The sequence below is a fragment of the Wyeomyia smithii genome, chromosome 2, assembly GCF_029784165.1.
Source record: "Wyeomyia smithii strain HCP4-BCI-WySm-NY-G18 chromosome 2, ASM2978416v1, whole genome shotgun sequence".
In the NCBI taxonomy this organism is placed as follows: Eukaryota; Metazoa; Arthropoda; class Insecta; order Diptera; family Culicidae; genus Wyeomyia; species Wyeomyia smithii.
In genome coordinates this window covers 180,423,448-180,448,581 of record NC_073695.1, presented here as the reverse complement: position 1 = coordinate 180,448,581, position 25,134 = coordinate 180,423,448, and the positions used below count along the sequence as shown (strand labels likewise).

The window sequence follows — 25,134 nt, the reverse complement described above, 5'->3', positions numbered from 1 at the left end:
GGTTTGAGTAAATCCTCTCCACTTTCCTTGACTTTCGATCCGAACGTCTATTTTCTCAACTGGCACATAAATATGGATGCGTTTGCACATCATCTCGACGACGACGGGCTGGCTCGGTTTCGTACATTGTGCATCGGTGTTGGCAGGTTATCAAAAAACTCATACCGCCCCGGCCCAAAGTTGCTTTAGTTTTCCCTCCAAAGGGTTCGGTGGTTTCCACTGTCTACGAAGGGCGTGTACAATTTTCCTGATTTTTGTCGCTTCCTTTCCACCATCGTCGGATGCTACCAGCACTACTTCCTTTCGGGGATGTGCATCGTTTGATTGCAGTGTAAAAATGACGACACTGTCGGAAACGATAGTCAGAGATTTCGACTCGGGAATAAGGAAATCCGGTGCATTATTCCAGTCCCTGGGCTAGGATAGATAGACGCAACGAGCGTAACGATCAGCATTCGGAAATCAATATTTGAGACCAATCTGTACAGTAATGTGCGATAATATGTGAATGGTAAATATCGATCAGACTAGATCTGTGCGCCGACCATATCATCGGCGGCGGCGGCGTAGAAAACATTTTACCTCGGCGGCGACCGGCGCGCCGGCGTGACGCCGTTGGCTTATATCGGTGGCGGCGGCGGCGGCGTGTATCGGCGGGACACTAATTACCACTTATAATTGCGCATAATGTGTGCTTTGAACTCTCATATTCGGTTTTTTGTTAATTCAACGATAATAAAAAAAATATTGCGTTAGGGTTGACATGATGTCAAAACTAGAAATAAAAATGGTAAGAAATCAAGTAAATAAACAATTTAGCAACCAGAAAATAATAAACCAAGCAGAGAAAGTAAAACGAGTGAAAATCCCAAACAAATGGCAAGGAACACTATTTCCAAAGACGTTCAGTTTTGAAAAAAAAGATAGATAGTTTGTCGATGAGTTCATTTTGATTAACCGTAGACCGACTTTGGGAAAATTCGATTGATCTTACGTTAGAGGGTCGTTTTCAACTTGCATATATTTTGTTAGGTTGACCATGGAACAACTGAAAAAATGGGATATTCTTTTCATTCAAATAAAAAGAAATAAAGAAAGGCAAAAATCCTTAGCAAAAATGAGATTTCAAATAATGTTTATAAATAAAAAGTTTCAAACAATCGTTTACAATTTAATTATCAAATTGAAGAACAAAATTTATTCGAATTCACTCCAGAAATTCATGAACAATCGTCTATCAATCGCCTCAGTTCCGCTGACAATTTCTCGTTAAGCCCAAATAATGTAGTTCCCTTCTGTAAAACTTTGCTTAAGATCGCTGAATCACCGCTGGTATCTGATTTCTAAAATACTTCTAAATCACCAGCTCTTGCTATATTTCATCAGAAACTGAAGAGTCCAATACTTTTAGTTCGTTAAAGATAAAGCTGAGTGTTTGGCAGCCAGATTTCAGAGCATTTGAATGCCTTCGTAATTAATGTGAAATCGCGGCCACGACCTAAGTTACACTGACTGAGTTTTATTAATTTATATATTTCTGGTCGCATTGATTTACGGGTTTCAATTTTTTTTATCAATTGACAGGTTTCAAAATTTTCTGTCAATAATCAAAAAAAAAATCAAGCAACTATCCGCTTAGTAGTAAACTCACTAGCAAAAAAAGACATTAGACGAAGAAAATATTTCTTAATTTATCGTTTACTGAATAAGACAACATATATTCTTGACAAATAGATTAAGCAAATAATTTGATATTACACGGCAAGCAAATATTGATCGTCGTTTCAAGCAAATATTTGCTTCGTATAATGCACACTATGAAGCTGCTCTACACTTCTACGACATAAGTTTCGTGTTTTGATACGATATTTAGTTTTATGGCAATATTGTAAGGAAAATTTTCCGAGGAGCCCGGGAATCCCGGGATCCCGGGAATCAATATTCCTATTCCCGGGAAATCGTTCCCGGGATTGCAAACCCTAATACTGATTTAAAAAAAAACTTAGTATTCTAGAGAAAACTAAAATCTTTACCAAAAAATAGATGAAAAACCACTAATCATTTTTTCTTAATTTTTCAACATTCCCGGATTGCACATACGTTTACATAAAAATTAAAAATAAAAATAAACATATAAACTTATATAATAACTGAAACAATATTCTCGAAGCAAACTGGCCCCCTGCAAATTATTGATAATGACTTCGAAATGAACGCAAGGCCGAATAGGCACAAGGCCGATGGAAAGTGAGGCGAAATACGGTATTATCGTCATCATCACAGCCCCTTTAAATAACATGTATTTCGCTCCAGGATGTCATTTAGAAAGCAAAGAAACTCTGTTTAAGTAGACCTAGCAAATCTGTCGATTGTGTGCAAGAGGCCGCCGTTTCGGACGGCGGGTCGGCGGCCGGCACGGACTGTGGAAACCACGGCAGCTTAGTGCCGCCACGTTTCCTTGCCCTCGATTATGCGTCTGCGCCGCATGATTTAAAAAAATATTATGCCCAACCTAAACTCTTTAGGAATACATTTACGCTTAAACTACATACGTAGAGAAAAAAATATCTGAGTTAAATATAGAATTCATTGAATGACGCTTTTTGTCAATCATCAAGGGTGCAACATATTTTTCAATAGATTTCAATAGACTCTGCTGCGGAATGTATGTTGCAAATCTGGAACACATAGTCATGATAATTGGATCCCATGCGATCATACAATATCGTATTCAGCCTCGCGTCCATTCGGCCTCGCGTCCATTCGGCCTCACGTCCATTCGGCCTCGCGTCCGTTATGCCATATGGCAGTATGCCTCGTATCCATTATGCATCACATCCATTAAGCCTCGCGTCTGTATGCCTAGCATACTATGCCTAACATCCATATGCCTAGCGTCCATATGTCTCGTGTCCCGTACCCTTCGTAAATACGTAAATACAGGGGAGGTACTTAGCGAAGTGTTACACTGCGTGAGGCCACCATGCAGAATTGCGTTACGTCGGAGTGAAGGGGTATTAAGAATTGCCAAATTCCGCGTTACTTAATAAACGAGTGTTTCCTTATCGGCTGTGATTTGCGGTATTTCTATAATCAGGAAAAAATCCAGCATACACAATCACTATCGACGCGGTAAAAATTTCCTCGGCGGCGCGCCGAGTCCAAATCATCGGCGGCGGCGGCGTGCGTAAAAGTGTCGGCGGTGGCGGCGCGGCGTGGCGGCGCACAGGACTAGATCAGACGCTGCGCAAATCGGTGCAGTACAAGTGGAGACAGCAGCGTTGTGTTTCTTCAGGGCGGAAGACTATAATTTTACTGTAAAATTGAACTATGCATTAAAGCACTTTGCGCAGAGTTACTTAGGCGCTGGTTTTTTTAAGAGGAAAAGGAAGAAATGCCTGCATAAAATTAATACAGTTTTCTAATCGATGTTAAAATCGATTGTGTTTTTATTAGAGTTGCACCGAATAATAGGGCTGGGAAAAAGTTTTTTTTTGTGGAAAGTACCGAATTTTCAATTTACAGAAAAATGATTTGAACTCGAGCTTTTCAGGGGTAATTTACTTCAATTCAAGAGTAATTTGGTTTTTCATTTTTCTCATTTAAAATTTCTGTACAATATTCGACCGTCCTTTCGGCCAAATATTCAACGAAACATGATGATAAGATGAGAACATTAAAAACCAAATTATTCTTGACTTAAAATGAAAGTTCAAACCTTTATTCTGTAAACTGAAAATCGGTACTTTCCACAAAAAAACTTTTTCCCTGCCCCATTATTCGGTGCTACGCTAGTTTTTATTAAAGGATAAATGCATGCGAAAGACTTAAAAAAATCGAGTCGAGTTGTTCTTTGATCTTTGGTAAATTTCATACTACGGCCGCAAAGTAATTGCTCGCCGGGTTCATCGCTTGTATGTTTGCTTACGGAAGTCTCTGAAGACTTCACGCACTTCCGACTTGGTTTGGAGCACCAAAACTCACAAGAACAGTTAAAAAACTATCATCTTTAATATTTTTCAGTTTGAGTTCAGGGGATTTTTTTTTCGCTTTTATAGACCGTACACAGGTTGACCTACTATAATAGCTACTGTTTGTATTTGAATTTGAGTATAGGCCATTACCCATTCTTATACAGGTTAGTTACATACAAAAATATAAATTAAAGATTGATAAATTACTAGTCAAACAATGAAAAAACACTAATAGTGTGTTGAAGGTATTCATAAATCGAGTAGTTGGCCCATTCTGCGAATAATTCCTGGATCGGAATGGAGGATCAAACGTTCTACGTTACTGGGCGTGACTTGACTGTTGTTAAAAATTATTCTTTCAGCAAGAAGTTGGCTGTCAGTGCGCGGTGTCATTGCATGGCAGATCACATCAGGTAGTTTATTCATCAAAAGCACAAACAGCAATGGGCCTAGATGACTGCCTTGTGGTACTCCTGAGTGGACAATAAATGAATTCGATTTACTTCTCCGGATCTTCACAAACTGCACTCTACGTTCAAGATACGACTTGAGCCAATTGTAGAGCAAGCCACGAATCCCTGCATCTGCTACTGCCCTTAATATACTGTTAATGCTAACAGCGTCGAAGGCTTTGCTCATGCCTGTATATATACAATCAACTTGAAACCCTTTGGAGATGTAGTCCGTAACTGAAGCGGTAAATTCACAAAGGTTTTGTTTTTCAAAAATCCATGCTGCACTGGAGAAATCTGACTAGCGATTGTTTCATAAAGCTTTTTATACACTAGTGATTCGAAAAGCTTCGGGACAGCTGATTGTTTTGCAATTCCACGATAATTTTCTATAATGTAGTACCTTTTTTATGCACCGGCGTAATTTGCGATATTTTCCAAATTGACGGAAAGTGACCGGAAGCAAGCGAGGAGTTAAATAGCCATGTAAAAGGTCTTACAAATTCCTGCTGAAACTGTTTTAAAAGTTGGTTCGATAATTGATCTGGGCCAGTGGACTAGTCTAGTTCTCGAATACTACTCTCCACGCTAATGTGCGACAACTGATATGTTACTCCATCATTAAACATCGGTTCGTTACTTCCGTCGGTATTCTCAGTAAACACGCTTTTAAAGTACGCCGCAAAAAGATCCGTCGATGATTGAGAATCAGTAGAAGCGACACCATTGTATTTCACGACTTCTGGGACACCAACACTCTGTCTCCTGCATTTTATAAATTTCTAGAACGATTTTGGGTTACTTTTCAAGCTGTTTTGACTCCTTTTCTCTTTCATTAGGTTAAAAAGCGCAGGCGTGAACCATTCAGGATAATCTTCGTTGTTTTGTCACGATTGGAGCGTGACAAGAAAATGTATCAAAAACAGTGAAATTGACCTAAAGAAACTGAAAGAAAAAAGCAAAGATTATAGCTTCCTCATCCTTCCTTTGGATTTTGATGCCTTAGCCAGCTCGAGAGTACGCATAGTATTCAGAAACTTAAATGAAGTTTTCCCATAAACAAACATAGAAGCTGTGAACCCGGCGAGCAATTACTTTGCGGCCTTTCACACAATTCTGAGCTCTCTAGAGGCACCAGCATTCACAAAAATGGTTAAAAAGCTCTAATCTTCAATACTTTTCCAGTTTGAGCTGGTTAACAACGTAGTGTAAAACTTGTGCTGAGCAGTGTTAGCTAAGTTTTTTCCCTCACCCAAGACTTTGTCATCGTTTAATTTATTTTGTTTCCAGGCTCTAGAACGGGCTTCGAAACGGACCAGAACGAAAACCAAGATCGCAATTTCTAAAAAGATTGGTACCTACAACTGAACTCCTTGAATAGATTTTTTTTAGTCTACTCTAGGTTTGTCATAAAATATGAAATATAAAATTAATATAAAATTTACTTGAAAATTATTGGAAAACAAGCCCTTTTACATTTAACAATCGAATGATTTCAACCTTAAAATGAAGCAGTAACGACAGTGAGACGAAAATAAAACTTGCTACATTTAGAATCCGGAATAAATGAATATATCTTGTAGTTTGTTTGACTTAGGAAACATGTCCATCGTCTTGTTCGTGATAATAATCTTGGTTTTCCGTCCGCTGCTGCAAATTCCTTGCCTGATCATTATTTTTCATGCAAACTTAGCAGCGAAAACAAGCTTGAACATGGCGGGGATATCACTCTGTGCTAAGGTGAGATTAACTTTCGCGGAATTTCTGGGAAACGGATTTTTAAACAGTAAACAGTAAACAGTCAGAACCGTGTCGTACATCCTTCGAGCGCGTGTTTGAGCTACTAGATTTAGCTTAAGCGTTCTGCTGGATTGCTTACAGCCACGGAAAGAACGGTAGCTTCTTCGTAGACAGATCATCTGGAGAGTACTATTGATGAAGCGCTTAGTTTTATGTTAACAAACATTAGGGTGACCAATGCTTCATGAAATCAATAACCTTGCTTTCTAATTTTACAGATAAGAATATAAATAATTTTACAATGTTTTTCCCGGTAAATTAACTTTGTAGAAAAACATTTTTTTTTCATCTTTGAAAATAACCTGTTTAGAGCTATTTCACTAAATCGCTATTGAAAAACAGCATTTTCCTCTAATTTTGTTATTCCATGTTTCACATCAAAACTGTCTTCGGACGACTTTGAGAGCTTTTTGAGACAAATATTTTGCAATTCCGAAATCGTGAACATCATATTTAATACCTTTTTAGTTTTCAAAAATTCGAAGAAAATATTGCATTATCTTTAAGTACAACTTTTTGAGAACATTTTCACTAATTTTCATAAAGATCTGAGCAATAGGGAGAAAGTTAGAGCGATTTGAAGCGCGCTTCGTCACGGTCGCATAAGCTAAACTAGAAACTTTATACGTGTTCATCTCGAAATGGTGTTTCTCAAAAAAATGACTTTGCCGTGTTAACGATTGCGGTAAAACTACTGAACCGATTCTCTTCATCTTTTTTGTTTAGGTTTGTTATTAAATTCCTCGGTCGTTGAATGATCATTTTTTGATACACCAAGTTTGATCTTGCCGAAAAAAAATTTTAATACAATTTTTAGCGCTCAAAACATTTTTTTTTTTGGATAAACGTTACCATTTGCACCGAAAGCATAATACTTATGAAAATGATCGTACACATACCCGGCACACTTCTAAACTAATGAAATAGTTTTTTTTATTTTAGTTGATCTGCTGGGTCTCCATCGCAAACATTGCAACCAAACAGCGTTTCGGGGAAACGGTTAACACATTGCAAATAATTGGTATTTTTTATTCACAAGCGTGTTTATTTTTTTGATTGACAGAACTTTCAGAAAGTTACTACTTTTTCTAAATAAAAAAGGTGCTACACGCTTAAAAAATCCAAACTTTGCTCTTTTTTCTCGAGCGAAAAGGTATATAAAGTTATGAATGTTTTTAATCTGAAAAAACACCCCTCTCTTTTGTTTGTCGTTTTTTCTGGGGCACGCATGAAAAATATCCCTTGACACTATTATGAAAGATACATATTTTATGAATACATTAATTATTATATTGAGTATATTCAATTTAAAACACAATAATATTTTATCAATTTTTCAGTTATAATAGATTAAGTACTCCTATATGATTCCTCAACATTTTTTCCTTAAAATAGGAATTATTACCTTTCATCTGACCCAGAAACATCAGAAATTGATCCAGAGGTTCAAATTTTAGAAATAAAATATGTCGCAAACATCGTTTTTTGGTCTCCCAATTTTGGATCCACTATAGGTTAAGTTACCCAACAATTTTTTATTTTACACTCTTTGCAAAGAATCAAACTAGGCCCTAATCTGCATCAGAAGCACAAGAAACATTCGTAGCCTAAATTAACCTATAGTGGACCCCTCTCTTGAACTAACCTATAGTGGACCACACGTCGGATTAAATTAATTTATCTTAACATAAACCGGAATTTATAAATGTTCCACATGATTCTAATGCAGATTGACTACATAAGATGTTTCTCGATGGAAGTTTCCTGAAAATTCCTTGAGTTTTCGCATAAATTAGGTTAATCTCGCGGATGGTCCATTGTTGGAAAATGGTCCACTATAAGTTAATTTACCCCAAATTCTATTTAGTTGATCTGACCGGTGTGGTTCACTGGAGTCCACTGAAGGAAGTGGTCCATCCACGGTAGTTCTAACCTTCAAATGTTTCTCGTGATTCTGAAGAAGTTTCCCGAAAAACTGGTTATTTTTTTGGTATAAATTAAAATAAACAAATATTTCTTATGATTTTAAAATTAAACTGGATAAAACTTTTCTCGATGGTAGTTTTCTGCCTTGAAATTTCGGATACATTGAGTTAATCCATTAAAGGACGTGGTCATTCCAAGGTGATTTCATCCTTTTTGTTATAGGATTTCTCGACAGAAATAAGATTGAGTAGACAGAAATCAAACAAAATATCATAGCCAAACGAAAGACAGCGACCATCTCTTCGATACGGGAATGTCATTTCACCATCTGTTCTGTTAGCGAGAGCCTACTGCGACGCACATTTGCGAAAATGGTTTATGAAAAAAGGGTATTGATATTTTTAGAGCCGGTGTGTATGATCGGTTTGACGTCTTCGACTGAATTTCTTACTTTACTTTACTTTTATGGCGACAGATCGTTGAGATCCTATGCCGGATCCAGAATACGTCTTCACAAAACTCGATTTCGGGTTGCTTGTCTCCATGTCTCTAGTACCCCCTTACACCCGCTGTTCTGGCATCCTCGTCAACAGCAGACATCTAGCGCGTGCGAGGTCAGCTTAATATTACCTTTTCCGGTCGCTCATCCGCCATCCGTGCTACGTGGCCTGCCCACTGTAACCTGCCGTGTTTCATCAGCTTGACAATATCAGCGTGTTTGTATGCTTCGTACAGCTCGTGATTCATGCGTCTCTAGTTTGCCTCCGAGTATTGATCGCAGAATTCTACGCTCGAAGATCCCAAGCGCTCGTCGATCGGCCTCCTTCCACATCCACGATTCATGTCCATAGAGCCACCGGGAGGATCAGAGTCTTATAGAGCGTATATTTCGTACGGATATGTAGGCTACGGGACCTAAGCTGGCTACGAAATCCGTAATAAGCCCTATTCGCCACCGCAATCCGCGTCTTCACCTCGCGGCTCACCTAATTGCCACATGTCACGAGAGTAGCGAGATAAACAAACTCGTCGACCACATCAAAAGTATCTCCATCCATCTTCACCGCAGCACCAACACCCGCAGAACTATCACGCTCTCTGCTAGCCACCATGTATTTAGTTTTGGCAGTGTTTATGGTGAGTCCAATTCTCGCAGCTTCCCTTTTGAGAGCCGTAAAGACCTCCTCAACAGCTCTACGGTTAACACCAATTATATCAATGTCATCCGCAAAGCCCAGAAGCATGTGAGACTTAGTGATGATGGTGTTGCTCCTCTGCACATCTGCCTTTCGTATTGCACCTCCTGAAGCTATGTTGAACAGCAAGTTCGAGACCCCGTCACCTTGATTCAGACCATCTAACGTCACAAACGCGTCCGAAAATTCGCTCGCTGTCCTGACGCATGATGTAAAACCGTCAAGCGTCGCACGTAACAGTTTAATTAGTTTTGTTGGAAAACCATGTTCAAGCATTATTTGCCACAGCTCGTTGCGTGTCACTGTATCGTACGCCGCCTTAAAGTCAATAAACAGATGATGTGTCTGCAAGTTGTGTTCTCGAAACTTGTCGAGGATCTGTCTCAAAGTCAACATCTGTATTCTCCAACAAAAGGCTTCCTGCAACAGCCCCAGTCGCTGACTGGAGAGAATTTTGTAAATTTCTCCCTAATTACGTTTCCTGGAACATTGTGCTACGGCGTTGCCTCACGTTCGGAAAACATCATATGGAATGTTCGGGAAAATAGAGAATCTGTTGCACAACCACAAATACATAAAGAGGGAGACTGACAACCTCCGAATATGCCAAGTTATTCGAGCGTAGTGAACAGAGTCAAACCTAAAGTTTGCCAAGAAGTAATGATAGCAAAAAAGGTCACGCTAATGCTATCGGAACAAAAAAAACCTAAATTAATCCACCTAGCGGTTAGACCCAGCCTTTCTCATTCAAACTTATATCAAATTGTTATGAAGTTTGTTATTTGTAAGCTTGAAAGATGACTCGTTCGTATGACACTATTTATGTTCAAATAAGTCGTGTAATCTTTGAGATAATAGAATTTTGTTGTTTTATTAACAATTTAATACATAACGGTTGCTTAGTTCCATTATAATCAAATGAAATGGGAACGTATAGGGCAGCCAAACTTTGAAACCACGTGTTCAATCATAATTCATCAGTTAACCCTTAACTAGCCCGTTCATCTGATAATATTATTGATCAAATCGGTTGTGTACTTTCTGAGATAATGAAGTTTCGTGATTTTCACAATTCGGTACACTACAGACGAAGTTACAGTTCGATTACAGTAAAATTCAATAAGGTGTCATGAGTCAGCTAGACCTTTCATTTGACACTAATTTCGTGAAAATCGGTTCAGCCATCTCTGAGAAAAGTGAGTGAGTTTATGTATTCTTCGGAAAATGTTTCTTTTCATAGCTAGATTTCACATTTCTAAACATAACAGGCAAAGACTGATTACATTAAAATTCAATAGGGTGTTATGAGGCAGCTAGACCTTTCATTTGACAATAATTTCGAGGAAATCGGTTCAGCCATCTCTGAGAAAAATGAGTGAGTTTAAGTAGTCTTCGGAATATGTTTCTTTTCAAAGCTGGGTTTCACATTTTTAAACATAACAGGCAAAGTAATAGTCCAATTGCAAAATAAAACAATAGGGTCTTATGGGGTAATTAGACCTTTCAAAAGACACTGATTTTGTGACCATCGGTCCAGCCATCTCTGAGAAACATTATTGAGATTAAACACTCTCCAGAACACGTTTCTTTGTATAACTTCTGAACTCAAAATGAAATGAAACTCAAAAGTTAAGGGTTTTTTAAGTAGCTTGTTTATTTAAAACCAATTTTGTTAAAATAGGTTGAGTAGTTTCTGAGATAATGATGTTTCGTGATTTTCACATTTTTAAACATAACCTCTAAACTAAAAATCCGATTGCAATGTAATTTAATAGGGTCTTATGGGGCAACTAGACCTCTCATTTGCAATTAATTTCATGAAGATCGTTCCAGCCATCTCTGAGAAAATCGAGTGAGATTGGGAGAGCGTTACGCACACACACATATACACACACACATACGCACACACACACATACAGAAAATGCTCAGCCCGTCAAACTAAGTCGATTGATATACGAGATTCGACCCTTTGGAGCACTTTTATACCTTTGGTTTTTCCAGTGATTGCTATACCTTTCTAGGAGAAAGGCAAAAACTTATCATAACCGTGATCACAATCACAATCAAAGAACCAAATAACGAAGACACTGGAAACTGAAAAGAGCTTGGACTCTGCTTGACACAATTTCAGGTGATTCCAAAAAAGAAGGCATAGCAAACAAAGTTGAAGCAAATAGATAAATGGTTGCGGGTTATCAAATTTCGAAAATAATAAGGTTTCTGCTAAATAATTTGGTCGTTCGAGACGAGTTTAAAAGTGAATACGCAACGACAAATAGAATAGAAAACCTTCAAGAGAAGAAGAATTTCTAGAAACCATCAAAACTGTTGCAAAAAAGCATTCAAGATGGTGGAAGATCACTCTATACACTTAAGTTTTTTGCACACGGGTGATAGATGACGCTTAAAAATTCCGCCTAAAAACCGCGTAAATTCCAAAGTCCACGTAAAAAAACTTTATTTGCTAGAGGTTTTTAATCATTCCTGATAAATACTCGAAAAAGAATCAATAGCAGTATTATTTCCACCTGCGAATCGAGCTAAAAATCGAAAACAAATATGAAAAGCTTAGGCCGAATCAGTGAATATTCAAAAGTATACTATAAACGATTTTAAACCGAAAAATCATCAGAAACATTCCGCGTAAAAAAAATGTTTTGGGAAATCCGCGTAATTTCGCCTAAATTCCAAGATTCGGATTAGTATACTTTCTGCATTCTAGATCACAATCATCAAGTTTCGAGTTGTTTTTACCTGAACATTTTTTTATGCGGTCCCTATCCACCGCAATAAAAAATAATGTTGTGGAAACATGGTTTTATAGCTACACGTCAAGTTTCAACTGATTTTTCTATGAGATTTATTTTGTGCGGTCCCTATCTCTCGCACAGTAACAGGCTTGACTGTATTCTTTGTAATTTGGATGCATTATCTCGCAAAAGAACCGAAATTGTATGCGGAATTAAATCACTGAATAATCACAATTTTTTGCATACTCTCAATAACTTTGTCAATTTTGCCGATCAACTACCACAAATCTTTTAAAATTTTTGGAATGGCTGCAGTCATACTTAACAAAACGAACACAAATAGTCCACTTTCAAAACTCATTTTCAAATCCAATAGAAGTAACTTCCGGGGTTCCTCAAGGTTCTCACCTGGGCCCTCTTCTTTTTATATTATACGTGAATGACATTTCCTTTCTTCTTAAATCAATACATGTGCTTGTATATGCCGACGACATGAAGCTCTTTATAGGAATAATCAATGCAGAAGACTTCGAAATATTCCAGAATGAAATTAATGTATTCTACACTTGGTGCAACAAAAGCCTATAGCAACTCAACATTAAAAAAATGTAATTCAATAGTCTTTAGTAGAAAAGCAGTAACACCACCAACAGACATTTTCTTAGTAAACCAACCAGTAGAAAATGCAAAATCGTGAGGGACCTAGGCATAGTCTTAGACTCCAAACTTACATTCATAGAACATTATAACACAATAATCAACAAAGCAAATAGTATGCTGAGCTTTATAGAACGCTTCGGCCATAATTTCGAAGACCCATACACAATCAAACTATTATATATTACATACGTCCGACCAATTCTGGAATATTGTAGCATTATATGGAATCCCTATATTGTAACACATGAAGAACGCATTGAATCTGTCCAAAAACAATTTCTTTTGTACGCGCTTCGTAAGCTAAATTGGACAGCATTTCCCTTACCATCATATGAAGCAAGCTGCATGCTTATAGACATACAAGCACTTAAAAAACGCCGCGAACTTTCAATGCTTTACTTTATCAATGACATTATTTCTCAACGCGTGCAATCTTTTAAATTATTATCGCAACAAAATTTTTATGCACCCAGTCGTCCATTAAGAAATCGTATTAAATATTTTCGGAAAGCTCACACAGAACTAACTACTTAAAAAATGGCCCAATAAATCGCATGATGCGTCACTATAACCAGCACTGCGAAAATATCGACATCACTATGGGCAGAAAACATATCAAAAAAAGACTTACTACTGTAAATAATGTATAGACTATAAGAAAACATTGTATTATTATAACTGTAGTCTACATTTGCTTGACGAAATAAATAAATAAATAAATCAAAATTTATGAAATCGCTTGAATTATTATGTACACCTGAGCAATGAAAAATGCAGCAACTAAAAGCAATTGTTCGATTTCTTGAAAATAGACAGTTTTGTCGTGAAAGCGCCTCATAATTGTGACTGACCCCTTAATTGTGGAGTGACTGTACTAGCATTGCAGAATGTGAGACTGGTGGCGTCAAGATTCAGAAAATAACGTAATTGAACATGAGTCCTTTCAATTTATTTTAATAAAAGGAAAAGGATACTGAATAATTAAAAAATCTCTCCTCTGCTTTTTTTTTATCTATCAATGAAAAAAAAGGTGCTGCTGCTCACAATTAAATTTTAAAGTGCAGTTCAAATGTTTCTAAAATTTTCTATGTGAAATTGACGAGAGTACTATCAGGCAAGTATGATAAAAAATAATTCAACCACATTCGACTATTTACTTATTAATTGGAAACAAAACAATTTATTTGATAAATAGAAACAAAGTCGTACAGCTTGAAAATCTTGAAATCACAATCGCGACATAAATGAATCCATTTCTACTAAGTCAAACAAACTAACGGTTCAGGCCCAAGTGTGCAAGTGCTCTCACGTTACAATTAAAAAGGACTTTTCACAGGCAACAGCCCACCACATTAATTAAACGAAACTGCCACCAATCTCTTACGCTCCCGGGAGCGATCTCGCTTGTAATTTTGTTGAATTTTATGTATCATCATCATTCTGTGGCGGCAGGCATTCCGAGAACAGCACCCTCGCAGCTGGAGAACGCATCCCTGTAGCAGCAGCAGCTACCACTCCGGAGAAAACTTACGGTCAATGTTTCAGGAAAACAAATTAAAAATGCAAATCTCATCACTGCTACTTTCGCCATTACAAAATATCGGACCACCATCCGAGTCAGGATTAGCCGCGCGCTGCTTGCCGCCATGATGACTTGGGTTCCTAGCTGGACCGTTGCGTTGCGTTAGTCACATACTTTGGAGTGGGGTTGGGGTATACTCTAGCTGGCGGCGATGTTGGTACGGCAAGGTTTCGCACACTGATTGAAAAGGATGATCTTGAGCTGAATCGAATGCGTGATTTGAAGCTCAAATGCAGCATCATGAGTTGTTGAGTTTTGGATGAAACAGTTGAATGTGGGATTATTTTCAACGAGCGCTGGTTTGTTTTTATATGTTTGGCGAACATGGGATGGTTATAAAACAAGGCGCATGTCACTGACGGATGTCGATGGAAATGTAAATAATGAATTCCCTATTTGTTGTTGGAACCAGAAAGTTCTCGATAAGCATTAGGTTGCTTTCCATTGTAGTATTTATTTACCACACTGCTTAATTCCAGGCAGTTTTTTTCACGTTTCGTTTCTCACTTAAAGCAAACAGTCAATCGAACTTTAATTGTAAATTTAACCTTACCGACTGTGGTTAAAATAAAACTATAAACCGATTTGAGTTTTTCCCCAATGTCATATATTTTATTTTACTTCACCTGTATAATACTGCTGCAACTGGCAACCGTACTCCGATTAATATCATATTCAGTTTCGACTTGCGTACCAATCGATCATCCGCTGCCAAAAGCTAACGGCTGGGCTTTATTCATAAGTCGACTCGCACACAGCCGACCGCACCGAGGCCACAACGATGTCAGGTACATGTGTGCGGATGTGGCCAATTCTTTGTATTGATTGATGAATTTCTTACTCGTCGCTATTATTCATTGAACAGCAGTTGACTAACCCAGTAGGAGATTTATGTTACATGACAAGTTACACAACAAGAGGCGGTGGAAATGAGCGGGGTTCATTTCAACGAAAGCATAGAAACTCAGTTGTGCAGGGGTTGATTCTATCGGTTTACTTTCTGCTGTTTTTATTACGCTTACATAAAGAAAGCAATTATTACCCTGACTTCGATGTGCGAATAGAGTTATATAATATTATATAATATCGATTGTCCTGAGCTCGTGCTTTACTGTCTAATTTATTTATTTTTCCTCGTTAATATTTTGTAGCATATTGCAAAATAAGAATGTAGTTCATTTGTCATCATCTTCGCAAAATCACAGACTGTTTATGAACTATACACCTCGAGATAATTTTGTTATTACAGATCTTGGAAAGTAAATTATGAAAAGTAGTGACTAAGCTTATTGTGTATAATAATCAAATGTTCCATCAGTTTCATTTTATCGAAGTAGGAAAACAAAGATAATGAAACAAACTAGGTAAAATAACATTTTTGATCATAGTGACAACATTTTCTATTGTTTTCAATCGGATCGATTCACAAATTCGTCTCATCTAAGAAACTTTATTGAAATCATCGAGCGTCTCATTCGAGGGAATCGAACATCATTAATACAACAAGGTGAATTGTATTCTTGCCTTGTAACACTAAATTACATACACACCGAGCAAAATATTGTCCCAATTTCATTTATGAGAGCAGAAGTTGTGCTGCTGTTTTTTTTCTTCCAATGTAAAAGTAATTATTGAGATATTATCGTTGTTTCTTGCACTGCAGGCTAACTCTTGCCAGAACACGATTGCTACCGTCAGACAGGTAAAAACGAACCGTAGCTTCAGGAGTGAGTTTTTGCGTTGTGGCTCACTAGCTGTATAACATGCACGTGTGTGTTGTTTTAATAGGAAACTGTCGGAAACTTTGCTATATGGATTAGCACACTTTGAATAGTTTTTATTCCGTTCATATAGTTATATCTAGTCGAAATAATTGGTCTGATAGAAAACTTGATCTCGCAATTTGGAGAACCATTAATTGCGGTAAAAGTAAAGTTTTGTTGAGAGGTTCTGTTTGTAGCTGTGTAGCTGGATAACGACAAGCTGGGGTAATTTGCTAAATTGAGTAATTTTACTCAGGGATATCACCGAATTGTGATATCTCAATAAAGTATAGTTGGGGAAAAAATTACCGGCTTTGATTTGAAATCCATTATTGCTCCCATACCAGCATGATTAATTTTGCCAATTGACACAGAACGACAGTTAAAATATATTCAATTTATTGTTTTCAACAATTTAACCACCTGCTGTGTAGACTGACATCTTTTCCAGTAGTTATTAAATCACTCGACTAAATAATCAGTAAAACACCGTATTGATAAATGTCAAGCCAGAACCCGAAAGCTTAAAAGTCAAATTTTGTTTTAATGCCAGCTAATTAAAAACTTAAGTACGTTTGAGCCTCTGAAATACCCGCGCCATTTTGAACCTGAAAAAACTTAGCCACTGCATCTTCCTACGTTGACCACAAGTGAAGTAATCCAAAGACCACCGACTGGCGCCCGGAACCTAAGAAAGCAGCAAATAAATGTGCGTTTTCCGACCGCTCCATCACAGAGTATCATAAACAAAGGGCGAAAAAAGCAATTAAAACTTCGTCCGGCAGCTCAACGTTTGCAGTATAGACGTGAAGTAATCTACCACCGTCATGTCCGGTTTTATACGGCCAGTCACTAGAAACTCATTTCAGGAAAACCTCTCGTCAGCCGGACGACCTACGTATGCTATTACCGTCGTAATGTAATAATTACTCTAGATAAAGGCAGCCGTAATGTAAAGACTAATTTTAAATTAAACTTATAATTTAGAGGGAAACGCTCGAAGAAAAAATCTCGTGCAATTTTTCGCCGAAAAACGGTTTTTCGGCCTCAGTTGACTTTAGCTAAGCCGCTTTCAGCACACGAAACCGCTGTTGCCGCATCGAAATTCATCTTTATTCATTTCGGAAGAAAACTCGTAAAACTTGGAAACAATCTGCGGATCTTGATGCTCTGGTGGTAATGTAATGCGATTAAGCGAATGATTCAGACTGTGCCTCCCTGTTCTACATCAACCGACAGTTCATGCTCCTACTGGCTTGTTAAGCGCAGTATATGAACAGCATCCATGCATAAAAAGGATGTATTAAACGATCCGCATTGTTCACATGCCCCCTAAAGGAATCATGGTGCATAATTCCATCGACAAAATTACCGAAGTTCCAACCAAATGTAATCGGGTAGTCATGGAACGGTTTTTCAATCGGTATTTAAGGATTCAAGTAACAGAAGCATCGAGGTAAGAAGATTCGGCTGGTCCTGAAAAAAAATCAGATGAACATGTTTCATCATCTCTAAATCAAGATATGCCTCGAGAGGCGCATTAACATCGGACTAGTATGTATGATAACGTGAAACTTCATATTTATGCAAAATATTAAAATGTTTCAATATATCCCCTGTTGCTCATGCATTTTGGAAAAGCTTAGAAGATACATTTCCTCGCGCTGAAAAAGATAACTACACACATTGTTGTTAATAGTCCTTGAACGAGTGATGCTCCTTTCTCACATACAGGCAACTGAAATTACTACCATTCCAGGTTTATTTTTTTCCGTGAAACACTAGTAATAATTGCGGAATTTGCACTTTCAGTTTCACATTCAATAATAAAATTTAATTATTGAAAAAATGATAAAATAACCAAGCCAAGAAATGCACAGCGAACTTGCGTACGTTTTTAATGACCTCACGAAAAAGTAATGGAGAGCCCACACTGTTGATAACTGATATCCCACATAATTGAAAACCTCGTATAATTATGACTTGATTGTATGCGTACCGGTGACAATATAAAATATCGTTCAGTACAATAAAAGGATGAGAATAAGCGACTGACACACATCGAGTGATACTTTCATACGGACTATAGATAAATATTATATTATATTGTACTACTTGTTAAGGATGATAACAAAAATAGTTTAGCAATATTGTGTTAGAGGGCATAATCAGATCATTCTCGATTGAAACGTTTGAAACAAAACCATACATGAATTAGGTGAGTCGGTATCGTCCCACCTATTATAGACGTTAACATTAATAGTTATTTTGAAACGTAGTTGTGAACATAAAAATGCTTTTGCTTGAATCTATCAAAATCTGTTCACCGATTCAATCTATTTTGGTTAACTGCAAAATGTTGCATAGTGTTTAGAAGAAATATGTCCATAGACAAGTGCTATTTTTTTCTTTTAGTGAGAACAATATACTTTTTTGAATTAATATTCTATTTTTCAATTAAGGTTAAAAACTAACGAACCGTAGTCCTCCATTAACCGTCTAATCTCCGATATGACTCTTATGATTTTCTGACATGTCGTTTAAAAAGCTACTGCATGGAAATTATGTTTGGAACAGGTTTGTTATTCTCTTCAATATATTGAAAATATTTTCGACGCGCATTTCTTCACCGGCGTGAACGCTGCGTGTAGAAATTTGTTGCACCACACTTTTTTCTTCTGTTTCGTGCTGTGCTTCTGTCGCTTGCAAAAAAAAAGCACGCTAACTGACCACACCACAGCTGAGCGAAACAATAGTGGTGAATTACTCTAGTGAAAATATAGATAGCGATAGTATAGTGATCCACCCGCCAGATTAACTCAATTTATGCGAAAACTTAAGGAATTTTTCAAAAAAAATCATCGGGAAACATCTTATCCAACCAACATTTATCAAAATCACGAGAAATTTCGGTTTAATGTTAGGAGAAATTGAGTAAATGTGACGACTGGTCCACAATAGGTTAATGAATTAAAAGAGGTTAATCTACCCTAAACCACGCTGTGCACTGCTGTGAGAGAGAGTGAAAAAAGCCCGCAGTGTGTAGACGCTTTGTTAATCACGTCTTCAATAATCGCGTTCAATTGTGGTGCATCGTGCGAAAAATTGTGAAATTCGAGTGATAATTGTGGTTGAGGATATCCCTTGTTGATTACAGTATGTTTAAAGTGAATTACGAGTGAGAGGAATTCAGGAATTAGAATTTTTATACAGTTTTCTTGTACAGTTTATCGCTCTGCAAATGGCTGTCTTAATAGCGCAGTGTTGTGTTGGTGACATTTCTCAAACGCGTTCGTGTTCATGCGAAGAGTGTATTTTGTCTAAAGTTCATCGCAGTGAAACCGCTTCTCCAGTGCTACGCTGTACATATGCTTGTCCAATGTCGCCGACGGCAAGTTCTACTGGGAGGCAGGAGCCGAAGGAGCGGCAACTGTAATCATGGAAACGGTTTGTTTGCGCTCGAGTGCGAGCGCGGTGGCGTGCTTGACTCACTGAATGCTGCTTCGGTGTCTAAGATAAGTGCATACATTTACATACATGTTCATTTAAACTGCTGGTGGCTTCCCCTGACATGAATCAAATACTTATTATTTAGTATCCGCGTGTGTGTTTTACCACGATTTCTTGGTCTGATTGTGTGCTGAGGCTAGACGGTGCAAAGTGCAGCGTTTTTATATATTTTCTCATTGTGGATATTCATATTTCTTATCTGAGAAAAGACGCGTACCGCACAGCTTGTTTGCAGTTTCGCGATATTTTTGAATTGTTAAAAAGTTTTGAAATTTTGAACTTCAAATTTGTCCAATTACTTTGTTTCGATATTTATTTATTTTTATTTTTTTTGCTGGTGATGATTTCTCTAGCTTTTGAATGATTATTTTTAGCTCCAAGCTAAGTTTTTGTTATATATTCATAGACGCAACACAATTAACTTTGGTCATAAACAGGACATAAAATCGGTGTCTGCGAATCAGCTCGTTGATTCGAGCTTAGCTTTTGTATCTGACGATTCAATATTTGGTTTAAAAAAAATATTCTTCGCGCGCGGGATTTCAAAATATCTGATCGTATTGCCTACCACGGCGAATCCTGATCTTACCTATCCCATCATACTAACACAAATACCCTTCTTGTGACAAACGTAGAGATGCAGAGGTGAAGTAGGTCTCATAACAGCGTTTGTCTACCTAACAATCCTCTTCCTATTTTTTCCCAACGACTGTAAGGACGTGGCCGGCGCTTTTATTGCTCTTTTCGAAGTGAGAGTTACTGAATTGTTGTACATTGAAGATGGTGTAACATCTCTAAAAAAAGACTGGTTTGACGACGAATGCAAACAACCGAGGAAAAAAACACAGAACGGGCGAGAATGCTGCAACGCCGTACGAGAGCGAACGTGGAACGATACCGACGGACACGGGTCTGGCAAAACTCAGTCCTCCGATGGAAGAAGCGCCAGCAAGAGGACCGAGATCGCATAGCGATGGAAGAGCTGTACCAACCTAATGCACTCGAAAGTTCTACGAGAAGCTGAGCAGCTCCGGTAAAGGCTTCGTGCCGCAAGCCGATATGTGCAGGAGCTTGGACGGCAACCTCCTTACAGACGAGTTTTAGGTGATCGAAAGGTGGAAGCAGTACTTCGACGAGCATCTAAACGGTCATACAGTAAGGCGCGAGGACTATAGGGCAACAGATCTTGGTGCACGAGCAAAAGACATCAGGATTCCAGCCCCCGATCTCCTAGAGGGGGAGGAAGAGATTGGCCGGTTAAAAAACAATAACCATCAGCTTTATCAGCGTGGGCCAACTTCCCAGCGAGCTATTGAAATACGGTGGAGAAACACTGACTAGAACCGTGCACTGGGTCATTGTCAAGGTTTGGGAGAAAGAACAAGTACCGGAGAATGGATGGAAGGTATTGTGTGTCCCATTTACAAAACAGGGCGACAAGCTAGAGTGCTGCGATTACCGGGCTATCATTCTGTTGAACTACAAGGTACTTTCCCAAATACTCTACCGTCGGTTATCACCATTTGCGAAGTAGTTCGTGGGGCCCTACCAGGCGGGATTCATGGGTGCCCGCGCCACCGCGATATTCGCGGTTTGACAGGTTATGCAGAAATGCCCCGAATGCAACGTGCCCACATATCATTTGTTTATCGATTTTAAATCGGCGTACGCCACAATCGTTTGAGACCAGCTAAGGCAAATTATGCACGACTACGGATTTCAAGACAAACTAACGTGGTTGGTCAAAGCGACGATGGATCTTGTGATGTGTGTAGTTCGAGTATCGGGGGCACTCTCGAGTCCCTTTGAACCCGAAGAATTTCAAGGCAAGGTGATGATCTTTCGTGCCTACTGCTCTGGAAGGTGGTTAGAAGAGCGGGGAGAAACACGAGTGGCATAATATTCTAAAAGTCAGTTCAGCTGATTGGCTTCACCAACGATATCGAAATTATGGCTCGGATCTTTGTGAAGATGGGGGACACGTACATCGAACTAAAGATCGAAGCCAAATGGTTTGAGCTGATCATCAAGGCATCGAATACAAAGCACATGAGAAGACAGCGCTAACCTCCCACCCGGAGCTCAAGCTGGTGGTGATGAAATCGAGGTGGTCGACGAGTTCGTGAACCTGGGATCACTGATAACTGCCGACAACGATACCAGCAGAGAAACTCATCGGTGCATTATGGCAGGAAATCGTGCACAATTTGGTCTCCGGAAGACACTCCGATCGAAAAGAACTCACTGCCTCAACAAGTTGACCATCTATAGGACACTGATTCATGAGACATCGACTATGCTTGTAGAGGACCAACTCACCCTTTCGATCTTCTAGCGAATGGTGTTGCATACCATCTTCGGTAGGATACAGATGGAACACAGAGCGTGGAGAAGGCGAATGAACCACGAACTGCAGGAGCTGCTTGAGGAGCCATCACCGCTGAGATTGGCAAGTTGCGGTGGGCTTGGATATCGTAAGAAAGTCGGACGACAGCCTGGTAAAGATGATCCCTGAATCCAATCCGTCAGGAACGAGATGGAGAGATACACAGTGGGCAAAGTGGATCGATCAGGTGCAACACGACCTACGGACCCTACGTAGACTACAGAGCTGGCGAACTGCAGCCATGGGCCGAGTGAAATAGAAACGATATTTACGTACAGCTAAGGCGACACCACGGCTTGGGAGGTAAGTAAAGTACGATATTTAGAAGATCCAGCCAGCTTATCTGCTTTGCTGACGACGAGGACCTTGTCGGAACTGGGAAGAACGTTTCAAGCGGTTGATGAATAGACTTACTGGTGTTGAACCATTAGAAGCTATGTCAAATAAAATTATTAACAATTTTCGACAAAAATCGTTGCAATCCTCAATTGCTACGATAAGCTCTCTTTCTAGCCAATAAGTTCGCAATTAAGTTAGTTGTAAGTTTACTTCCCTTTCTCTGACAAGTAGGTTTTAATCCCTACGAATGATAAGTCCTAATTGCGAAAGCAAACAAATCCTAACAATTAAAATTACAAATTTCTAACAGTGTTGAGAAGTCACCATTTGTGATTGGACACACATACTCATTATTTACTAATATTTATCATAAATACTCAAACTACTAACAAATCCCCCCCTTATAAAAAAAGCGGTTGATGAACAGCAAACTGAAACACGAAGCAGAAAAGGTTGGATTGAGTGTGGATATGTCGAAAACCATGTAGCTGGTAGGAGAGATCGAGCTCGACAGTGCTAGCGTATTAATCGACGGAGATGAGGTGAACAAATTTCTGTACCTCGGACAAGAACTGCAGCAGAGAAATCCGCGGACGTATTGTAGCTGGAAATCAAGTTAGGTAACTGGACCAAGTGAAGCAAGATCTTAAGTTTGAACGATGATATTAAATAGGTATATCGAGACCTGATTAGGAAACCAAGTCGGGACGATGAAATCAATATTGATTATTTAGTGCATAGTTACAATTTCACAACAATTTAAACTGACAACTTGCAACAATTAACTAATCATGAACGGAAGAAAAGCAGCGAAGAAAATTTATCATCCAAAAAGAATCAGGCTCTTGACAACCCTTCAAAAGTAGGAAAGTAAAAAATTATTCCGTTAGATTACCGTATATTGATACAACAATTATACTTTAAGAAAGTGTTCATAGATGTCAGTTTGGTACTCTCTTGATTTTCTATACTGTATTGATTATTGTCAATTACTGCCTACTTATTTCCGTCACATTTACTCTTTAAACCCTGTACGTATTTCGCACGTGTTTCTTTTATCATTTACTGTTGGATAAATAAGATTAAGCTAATCAACCTCCGCACACACAGAACAATTATTTATTCATTATTATTTATTAGTTAGGCTGATACAAATTTCGAATTCTTTTTATGTCCAAGGTTATCAAAGTTAGCAGAGGGGGTGGCAAAAAATAAATAACACCGAGACGAAAAAAAAGAAATATCTTTGATCAAAGTTTGTGTGCAAGTTATGACGTTTGTAGCTTGCACTTAAATATATGTTGAAAAATAACACTTTATTATTATTATTTATTTCGCTTGCCTTTCGACGACACTCTCGCTGTCACCTGACTTGTTTGTTGCTAAATTAAGCATTTATGCTGTCGGAAAACCAATAAAATGAACAAAACGGTTTTAGCTTTTTTTTTCTTCCCCTTCCAATATTCAAGATTTTTGAAGGGGGGGGGGGGGGGGTGACATAAAATGAAAATAAAATCTGTAACGGCCTTAATAGATATAGAATGCCGACAATAACAAGACTTTTTTTACCTTCCACATTGTTCAGAGTCAAGCGTTTGTGTATATGTACGTGAGTGGTAATTAACTTTGTTGAAATTCTTTTGACGTACACTGCCGTCATTTTATTGTCACTAGAATAGTGAAATAAAGTCAGAAAATAAAAAACACAGTTTTCAGAACGAAAGTACGATTCATGTACACAACAGTTGCAAAACCTTGTCCGATGAAACAAACATGTTAAACAAAGTAACCAATTTACGACCATAGGCAACGACATGTCTACAATTGTATAATTTTATCGGCAATATTTTTTCGCAGACATATATTGAATGAACAGGACAGAGTACCCAGAGTTATAAATTTCATTACAATTGAGCTGATGAATTAGAAGTTATCTGCCCATAAAAGCATAAGAGTCACATATGGTAATGCTCACAGTTGAGAAATTTGCAGATGAAGTTCTGATCTTGAATTAAAAGCAAATAACTATGATTTAACTAAAAGAATGTTTTATTCGTCTTTATGTTCATGAAGTGGAACATTATATATTTGATAATGATGGGACTCGTCTGCCTTTATTTTTTCTCACTATACGAAAAATAAAAGCATATCAGTCTCCACGCATTCTAAGACGGCCAAGGCATTTGTGTCTGTCACGTGAAAAGTTCATTTCAATCCAGCATCATGGATCATACGAATTGAAACATAGTGATTTGGTTTCAACGGGTTGCAACATGAACCGGTGCATGGTATTTACCAACAAGCAACTAAAGTTGATAGACGAGAGCTCGTTCAACATAGAGTTTACAATGAAATTCCTAAAGAGTCCTGGAAGAATCGATGCAGACTGTTAGGTTACACTCCTGAACATTTAAATTCCACTCATCCCAGATGCTAAGAAGGATTTCTGGAAACAGTCGCCAGAAAAAAACTTTTGTTTTTTTTTTTCGAGAATACACTTCAGTTTCAATCATTGTTAATGCTTACTTTTGATTGAACCTCGCAAACATGAACTGTGTTTTTATTTATTTATAAGTCGATGATATCTTTATGTGACCACATTTATTCTGCTTGATAACTAATGCGAAATGTTGTTTTTAAAGGACAATCGAATATTTACTTAGGGTGGGACTCGTATGCCTTTATTTTCAATGTGGGACAGACAAGGTTTGGTATTTTTCCAGTATTTTTCAGAACAAGCTTTCAAATTTGTTCAAGGCATACGAGAATTTGAACAAAATAAGATTCATTGGTAG

At 38.1% G+C, this 25,134-nt stretch overlaps 1 protein-coding gene across 3 annotated transcripts in view; it reads right to left on the bottom strand.

Annotated features, from left to right (window-relative positions):
• Positions 1 to 25,134, bottom strand: part of LOC129724450 (kin of IRRE-like protein 1) — a 907,851-nt gene that overhangs the window by 770,200 nt on the left and 112,517 nt on the right. The window lies entirely within an intron of this gene.